This window comes from Drosophila santomea, chromosome 3R (assembly GCF_016746245.2).
Source record: "Drosophila santomea strain STO CAGO 1482 chromosome 3R, Prin_Dsan_1.1, whole genome shotgun sequence".
Lineage (NCBI taxonomy): Eukaryota > Metazoa > Arthropoda > Insecta > Diptera > Drosophilidae > Drosophila > Drosophila santomea.
In genome coordinates this window covers 20,716,032-20,725,515 of record NC_053019.2, presented here as the reverse complement: position 1 = coordinate 20,725,515, position 9,484 = coordinate 20,716,032, and the positions used below count along the sequence as shown (strand labels likewise).

General features: G+C 44.0%; 1 long non-coding RNA gene across 1 annotated transcript; it reads right to left on the bottom strand.

The window, feature by feature from the left end:
• Positions 1-2,926: 2,926 nt before the first annotated feature.
• On the bottom strand, positions 2,927-4,897 carry LOC120452299. Its single transcript, XR_005616451.1, has 3 exons — positions 4,079-4,897; positions 3,600-4,012; positions 2,927-3,343 (listed from the first exon to the last, which is right to left on the bottom strand). It is a non-coding gene; the product is annotated as an uncharacterized LOC120452299 (long non-coding RNA).
• Between the last annotated feature and the right edge of the window lie 4,587 nt (positions 4,898-9,484).

Genomic DNA, 9,484 nt, shown 5'->3' with positions numbered 1-9,484 from the left:
TCTGCCGTTGAACTGAACGTGGAAAGCGAAATGCGGAAAACTGAATGCCAGCCGGAATTTTCTGAGGCTGTGCGCGCTGATATGGCGGTGTTATATTAAAGGGCCACGAAAAGTGTGTTGCTTTTTCTTCTTATTTCGAGGCGAGCTGTTCCTTTGGAACCTGGGGAACTGCTCCAGCCGCTTGTTGCACATGCTGGTATGTGGCTCTGGGGACTCGGGCTCACATAACCCCTTTGCGTTGCGGGTCTTTTGGTTACCCAGTGAAATGAGCAACATTTCCATTTGAAAACCGTTGAATTGTGCGACCGAATCGAAAGGAAACCCGCCCAAATTCACCAGTGTTGCCGACGCTGCCGAGTTTTCCTTTCCACGCCTGCGCCCTGCTCTCTCTCCTCGCTCTCCTCACTTTCCTCTCTCTCTGCCTTCTGCCTTCGTTCGCTCTCTGTTGTCATACGTACATTCGTAAACAATCCGCACTCCGGAGATGATTCCGCCACGTGCTCGCCGCGGAAAGCGGAAAAGCGGAAAGCCAAATGACCGAGTTGTCTTACAAAATATACACTCACATGGATGTGTGTACAATGAATACAGCTCTCCCAAGCATCACTTTTAAAGCGTTTTATAACACATTAAAAGGGTAGATGTTTATCTATACACTCGAATAATTTGTAGGTTCAATGGTTTTATTCAGGCTTGTTTGGATTGCATGTTTAACGTGTATGAAACTGACTAGGTTCAAACTCCCATTTTAACCACCTTTCCAGTAGAACGCATGCGAATAAAATCGGAAAAGGTCATGCAAATATAGAGTGTAATACCTCGATTAGCTCGTAATTGAACGCCTAATAGATTGGCATTCAAGTTCAGTTGATTTCAAGAAAATTAATTTTTGTCAATTTTTGCAAATTTTGATGATGTTACCCCTTGCCGAATTTTCGAAAATTTTCCCAAAACTTAATTTTTTGAAATCAACCAAAAGGTGATTTGGATCGATTCCTTAGATGATTGGCTTTAAAAACCATGCATACAGCTGGCTGCTGTTGCCATTTTAGCCAAGTCATAGGTCTAAAACTCTTAATTCGCCTAATTCTCTCATATCTGTAGCTCTCCTAGTTATTTAATTTAATTTTGATACAAGCAAGGCATGAATGTGTTGATGAGGAACAAATTGTTTTCAGTGCAATGCATCTGTTGGTTGGTTTTGGCCAAATGACTTGGCTCTTTCACACCAGACAGCCGCAGGTGCTGGTGGCTGATCCGGCCAAAAATGCCTTAAGTAAGCAATGAATCCGAGAATCTACAAATCCTAAATGCTTTCCCCCCTCTCCACCCAAGATTCTGACGTCTTAATTTGCTGGCGCAAATGGAATGCCGCAACTTCATCCGCCGCAAATGCATCAATGTCCAATCAATCACTCCATTTAGCTGCAAAAACTGCGCATCAAATAGGTTGCACTCTGATTTGGCACACATTTCTAACTGATCTGAAATGAAACAGGTTAATTTGAACATCATGGGTAACTACAAAGTGCGATAACTATTTGCAAACAGATCCCAACCAGGTTAAACGCTTTGCAAGTGATGTGTCTCACTTAGATTATTTTATCAGCTTACGTTCTTCTGGATAAAGATACACAGTGAAAGCGGGAAAAGGTCATTAAATTTCTTTATCTCTCGCCGCCATGCAGTCCATTGAACACATCCATAATGATTATGATGGACTTATTTGGGGGCGGCCAGTTGGACTTGGTGGCTCGAACCTTGTCCGCAGTTTGCAATGTCCAATATGCCGAGCAGCTGGGCATCATTAACTATCTGCAAGGATACCAGCGCTCGTTACCAGTGCCAGTGGCAGTGCCAGTGCCCTGCTGATGACCCCATTTAATCAACGCTAAGCCCGCCTCGTCCTGCACCTCATCGTCCTTCCCCGCTGCCCCCGCCACCGCCACGTTCCCAGCCAGAATGATAATTTGTTTGTCAACATTATGCTGGGCAAAATGTATATTTGGCTAAATACCAACCAGCCTGCCGACAGCATGTGACGAGTGCTTTGATTGATGACCGCTGCCCGGCCGCTGGAAATTAAATTTTCCTTTTTCCCCCGGCTATCTGGTCTGGTATCCTGCGTATTTATTCCGCGTATCCCGCTGCTTTTAAGTGCGTGTCATTTGGTCGCTGTAAATGTGATGGATAAATTGGAAAAACCAACAGACCAACAGACACCAATGGGCATTAGCTGGTGTCCACTTCGCAGAAGATAGTGCTGAATCAGATCCGCTTGTCACTGGATACAAATCAAAAGAATCATTTAATATACATACAAATATAAACACTCATTTGTAAAGTAAACAATATGCATAACCATTTTATGTGTGTATATATATTTAGCATGGTTTGTAAAATTTTAAATGATGCTCCATAAATTGTGCATTCTAATAAACTCGCACACCGCCCACTGCGACGCATCTGCGGTTTTGGCCAGTTTCTGCATGAGTGTTTCGCGGCAATTAGCGATGGACGTGCTGACCACCGAAATGGCCAGCACACACAGGAGCCTTTCAAATTGGATTTTCCGCCAGCTATGTGAAACATTCGCTTGTTTTAATTTCCACTTAGGCAGCCACGTTTTTCCAACTACCCTTTGCCGCGCTGCGAAAAAGCCACAAGTCCTCGGCAAATGCAAAAGAATTCGCGAAATGCTTTGCATACTTTCGGAGGCGGAAAATCCTGGGAGAGGAGACCACCACCTTCAACATCCAAGGTCGGGCCATAAAATTTCATTGGGCTCAGGTGTCACTTGGCAGAGTTTGAGGCACCGCCCCTCACTCACTCACACCCTCACTCAGAATTTATGGCCAACAAAATGCAAACATAAGTTTCATAAAGCCGAAACTTTATTAAAATATGCGAGGCGGCGAAACCCGGTTTTTTCTCTTGCTGCCACTGCTTCATTAGTTAAATCCACATAAAGCGCAGCCAAAAGCAGCTCTCTTTGTGTTCCTTCGGCTACATTAGACAGCTGCTCGTAAAGCAGCAAAACCCCACGAAGGAGCAGCAAATCAGCTAGGATACTACGGCCAGAACCTGGAGCAGATTGGCCCAAACTTTTTCGACTGCCATGTGTGCGTGGATGCGGGATGCGGAATGCGATGAAATATGAAGGTATCGCCATCTATGTAGGTAGTCCATTTCTCATCATCTCCCTGCGCGCACGAGTGCCTCAAATGGAAAGCCAGAAGTTGGTTACCAGCAACACTCGAAAATAAAGTCACCCCGAAACCAAGATGCAAATAAAGGTCCTTGGGCTAAAACTCCCATTTTGACCAACTTTCAAGCGGGAAGCCTGCGAAAAAATATGGGAAAAAGTGATGAAAATATGGAGTGAATACCTCGTTGGGCTCGTAATTGAATTTTTAATCGATTGGCATTCAAGATTTTTTGATTTCAAATGAATTAATTTTTGACCATTTTTGCAAATTTTTATGATGGTACCCCTTGCCGAATTTTCAAAAATTGGCAAAAAAATTAATTTTTCCAAATCAACCAAAAACTGACTTCATTTTATTGCTTGGGTCATAAGCTATAAAAAACATGTATACCACAAGTTGTAGTTGCCATTTTAGCCGATTTAGCCAAGTCGTTAGGCTAAGATTTCCATTTTGACCAACTTTCAGATAGAAAGCATCTGAATAAAATCGGAAAAAGTGATAAAAATATGTAGTGTCATACCGCGTTGAGCTCGTAATTGAATGCCTAATCGATTGGCATTCAAGATTTTTTGATTTCAAAAGAATAATTTTTGGCCCATTTGTGCAAATTTTTATGATGGTACCCCTTGCCGAATTTTCAAAAATTGGCAAAAAAATTAATTTTCCAAATTAACCAAAAGGTGATTTGGATCAATTTCATGGATCATAAGCTGCAAAAAAAAGTTATCCTGATGATCGTGGGGAGCATTTTAGCCCAGTTATGGGTTTGAAACCTGTAAAATACAAGGAAGAAAGGGCTAAACCTGGAAAATATTCTTTGGATTAAAAATTAGAAATCACAAGACGACGATTTCATTTTCACTGTATACCTTTAGGCACTTTCTTTTTTTACTGTGCTACAGCAGTTGGCGCTTTTCCGCCCGATTCGATTGCCGATGTCGGGTTAATTATGCGTCTGGCTCCGCATTTGGAAGTGTCATCCGGCCCGGGATCACATCCACTTGTTGCGCCGCTGGACGACCGCGTGCAGAACTGGGTGCGGAGTTGAACCTTGAACTCTTAAATCATACAAGTGCCAGACGCACTCGACTTTAAACTGCCGCCATTTATCAAGGACCCCGCCAGCTAAGCATCTAATCAGCATCCCAAGGAGCATGTGCCAGGTCGCCGAATCAATGCGAATTGGCTCCAGCCCGCGACGTTGGCAACTGGGACTACACTGTAAAAACTTCGCAAGTAAACTGGATTAAATAGGTAAGGAAATAAACTTTAGAAGTGGGTTTATGAGTTCTGATTTGCCTGAAAAAGTTTACAGAGTACATATGTAGCCCATTTGCATTTTCACCGTGTATCCTCGAAGTGAACAAACAGCACCTGATGTAGTTAAACTTTGTGTTAACTCCATGTTTTCCGAGTGTAGTCCCAGGAGTGTTCCCACGAGAGGTGGGTCACCTCCAGCTCCAGACTGCCGCTCGTTATTTGCATGCATGTTCACAAATTGAAGTGCAAAGTTTCGGATTGCGAGGCAGCAGTTCGTCAGTCGGTGATTGGGAATGGGAGTTGCAGGAGCAGAGGGAAAACAATACTCGTACTACTACAGCAGGATCTCCACTTGCAAAACCATCAAATTTGAAATACAAGCTGCCTGGGGATTACACCTACAGATTTTTCAATCCAAGCCAACTTAGGATGGGCTCCTAGATGGACTTGGTACACATGACAGGGATTACTTTACTTATCCACACACAAAAGTTCCCTTTTAGCGAGCGGCGCTTGTGTGCAAGGCATTGCTAGCACTACACTTATTGTTGCTAAAAACTTTGATTTGAGTTTAGATTGTGTGCCGGAAAGGAGGAGCCACTGGAACTCAGAGTGGAAGTCCCTGTCTGCGGTGCCTGTAATCTGTAATCTGGTAGAGAGAATCGTGCTTAAAGGTAATCCCAGAAGTCTGCTTTCAAGCTACGATGTCAGTTAAGCTGAAGTGTACCCTTTTGGCTGGGTTTTTTATGGGGCCTTGTTTGGACTATAATTTAATTTAACTGCTGGGTGCACTTAACTAAGCACTTGACCCATTTAATTTTTCATTTGCATGGAGTGCCCGAAAATAAAGAGTACCCAAGCATTTTTGGGGCCTGTGGCTTGGGTTTAAAGTAATGGCTTGGTAGTTTCCGAATGCTGCGACAAATATTTGTGCGGCATGAAGACAGCTTTTCAATAAAAATACAACTTGTAACCACAATGGTGACATGGCTCTGGGGAGGAGTCCTGTGCGAAGTCCTGTGCGAAGTCCTGGCGTCCTGGCGGCAAGACAAGATCCAATTGGCCGGCAATAAAAACTTTGTCCTTGTCCTTGTCCTTTGGCTTACAGAACGCACCGAGGAGCAGTTTCCCCCTGGGGCACGGGAAATGCTCGGAAAATAAGCAAAAACTTGGCTGACGGTGGAGATGGAGGAGAAGGACTTTCTTCCTTCCGCTGGTGACATATTTTCCTAAATCCACAGAATGTCCTTTAAAGCGACGTCAGCGCCTTCAATGTGCCGACAGACAGATTTATTACAGTTTATGTAATTCGCATTGGCCAAGATGGAAATCTTTGACGGCATCGCGTCCTGCGCGTCCTGGAAAGCCACATAATTTGTCCGCCTTTGTTTGTTCATATCCTTTCTTGAAAGAAAATATCCAGAAACTGGTGGACAAAGTTCTCGGCAAGCACGCCGCCATCGAAGCACAGAAAAATTAAGAGTTTATATTTATTTACTGGACTCCGGGACTCCGTAATGAAGCAACAACCATCCCGGAATGGCCAAATGAAGGTGAGCGTAAATGTGGGCCGACAGCGGATTTCATAAACCTCCGGCCCGTAATCTCAGAAAAAAAGGAAAGGATGGAAAAGTATTGGTGGGTGCCCCCCATTTCTTAATAATAACGAACTGAGCCCAGCAATTTGCCTGTCAAGCAGAATTCCCCACCAGCAGCAGGAGCAGGAGCAGCCCGGAATTTAAAGGGATAATATTGAACAAATTACGCCACATCTCACATCGCACAGCGGCCTAGATGGAGAAAAAATAAACGACTGAGGCAGTCCTTCAGCGTTTTTCCCCGGCAGCCAGGACTCCTCGGCAACCGGCTTCATCCCGACAATATGGTAATTCAACTTGGAATTATTTAACATAATTGCCGCACAGACGAGGGCGACAGGCGGAAAGTACAAAAAAAAAACACTGGATGAAACCTAGGATGAAGTTATCATACTCTTTGCCAGGTGATGGGATTTACACTCTTCAGTGGATATCCCTAATCCTGGATACCCCGCACAGATGCTGCATATGCTATAACACATTAGTGTTCGTATGTTTTCAGCTTGATTAGAATGCATCGTAAGCACACATCAAGTGCGTACTGGCCTGCTAATTAAATTGTGTGGTAATACAGGCCTAAGATAAGCGTATTTTCGTAGTCCTCCTACAACTTATGGCCCCCATTGTTCTCTCATTAACACAATTTGCCCTTGTCGAGCTCTTAACCCTTCTGTAAGCTGCTCTGCCTCGGAAGGCACTCCACTCTGCAGTTGGCAGTAGGACCTTATCTAGGCCTAGAGTAGCACCAGCCTGGCCAGAATCCCCTAGTTCTCGGCATCCTTAGACGTGGCACATTGTGCAAATGTTCACACAATCGGGGGCAAATGAGCTTAGAGTTGGGAGTTCTATTTTGTCCCCCGAGGCAGACGACGCGCCATATTAAATTAATATGCTCCAAATGTGCCGCATCTGCTTCCCAAACTGCCGCATTTCTTTTCTACTGCTAATGTAATTTTTCGCGGCCAGTTAGGCTTCAAGTCTTTATAGTATATATATAGAAAGATTCACAGAGATTGCCGCAGACAGAATTTATGCCACTTAATGTGGGCTGGATTCTTGGGTCAATCGGAATCCTCGACTTCAGAAGCTGCTCACTTGTCAGTTTGGCTGGTTTATGAAGGGATATGAAAACCTATGAAGGTAACCTATATATCATACATTTCCTAAGGATAATTGCATAACATATTACATTTCCTTCACACAAAAGTAAAAAGGGAAATTTTAATGAGCCACATTCTGTAGAAAAACATTGCCGTGGGTTTAGGAGACAAGTACGCCCTTAATATTCATGACTGTAAAGATGAAGTGCCCATTCTGGTTGTACAATTCCATGAATAATGAATATTCAAGCTCATATTTTATTATCAATAAATTGTGTTTACCAATGAAGCCATAATTTCACTGTATTTTTAGCGGCCACAATACAGCTTCAACTCCCCTTCCTTAAAGGACGAACTCGTGTAACTCAGAGCCACTCCTTCCAGCTTTTACCGCCAGCCGAAAGAGCCTTAAAGAGCTGAGTTTTCCGCCCGCTTTTCCCCGGGAAATTGTATTTGTTTTCACAAGTTGTCAAACACTGCTCACAGATTTGCACATGTCACGCCATCGACAGGTGGCGACGCCCCAAACTCGACTACCTCGCCCCAAACCCAAAGTTACGTAAGTGTTTCATCCACATGTGCTCCTCCAGGTGGAGGGGGAAGCCACCTCCTCTGCTTTCCCGTTTTTCGCATCCAGGCTGGATGCTGACAAAGTATTGCCTACTTATCGGCGACGGCAGCCATGTCGAAAGTCACTCACAAGTTAATTTCGTTGCTGCTCGTCGAGCGGCAGCGGGTGTCAGCTTCAAACACCAGAAGAAATCATGCAGTACTTTGATGTTTGCTTCCAAACACTATTAAAATGAGGAATATGATTACTGCGAAATTGGTAGAAATAGAGAACAAATAGTTGACATATTAGTGATACAATTGGTGGCCTTAGATGCTTGGAACAACTTGAAGTGACTTAGTAATTTTTCTGGTGCACACCTGTCACTGGCCGCAAAACGAGTGTATCATCGCCGTTCGCGCCACTTAAAGAGCCCCTCTTTGCGGCCAATTGAGTGTTGGCTTAAAGCCGTGCTAATGGAAATTGGGGGCGGCTTTCTTTTTGCACGGCCATTTATTTCGGGGGCACTTATTGAAAAACCTCTGCTGCATATTCATGAGAGCGGCTGAGCAATTTTTAGTCGATTTGCATACTTGTTTGAAGCAGCAGCCTCGGAAGCCTCGAAAGCCTTAGAAGTTTGGAAATTAGTTTTGAAACGCAGCGGGCGCCACTGTGAACTTCCGCCTAACGGGACTATTATGACTTCCGTCGCTCGGCGATTCTGGCAACTAATTTGTATCGCCATTGACTCTATTAAGAATTCAATTATGCGGTTGTAAGCCGCAGAATATTCGCTAATTTATGCCACGTCAAATCGGCGAAAATTTGCACAATCCGCAGACACACAAAGCCATGAATATGTATGCGTATGCTTTGTGTGCTCATTATGCTGCTTCACCTGTTTGTGTATTTTATAGCTGGTATTTATGGCCATTAGTCAATAAATTTTAATTGATTTTCCAGCACAAAGTGCCTCGCATGCAAATTGCAAAGGAATACAGCCCAAACCAGGCAAGCCAGCTTCAGCCATCAGTTGAACACACAATTTGAATTGCAGCCGATGGTTAAAGACCTCGAAAGTGTGAATTTATACAAAGTTAATTGTTTTCGCCCAGAGAGATAAATAGGTTTTTGTATCTATTATTAGATCTTAATTATGGCTTTATGAACTCGATTCCGGGACCAGGGTCAATGTAATCAAGTTAGGGCCTTGTGCCCGGATCCTTTATGCTTATAACAAGTGTACAGGACCCTTGGCATGCAGCAAGGACACGAATTTCAATTTCACACCTCGTTGGAGGGGCGCACGAGAAATTGACTCGACTAGAAATTGTGGCCCACTTTGTCGCTCGTCGGCCAAAGATGAAGACATCAGAGGAAAATACAGCGAACAGCGAATGTGTCGTGGGTGTTTTGTTATTGGATGTTCGATACTCGATGTGGGAGTGCTCTAACTACGGGAAAAGTTTGTTTGCCCTGCCTGATTTGAGATACGGATCAAAAATGAATATGAAAAATGTACCCTGTGGCATTAAATATGCAAATGTTTTGGCCCAGGGGTCCAGGGATCGAGGCGCTGGCTTGTCACCGAGATTTTCGGGCCTAAAGTCAACGCTTTGCGACCTGGCCAACCTGCACTTCGATGGCGTATAGCATTTCAATTACTGGGAATCCATATCCAGTGGCGTGGCTCGGTTTGCCAGCAAATTGCACTGAAACCCGAACCCTGGCGTACTCCTCTAATGTGTGCCATGTATTTGTATTCCT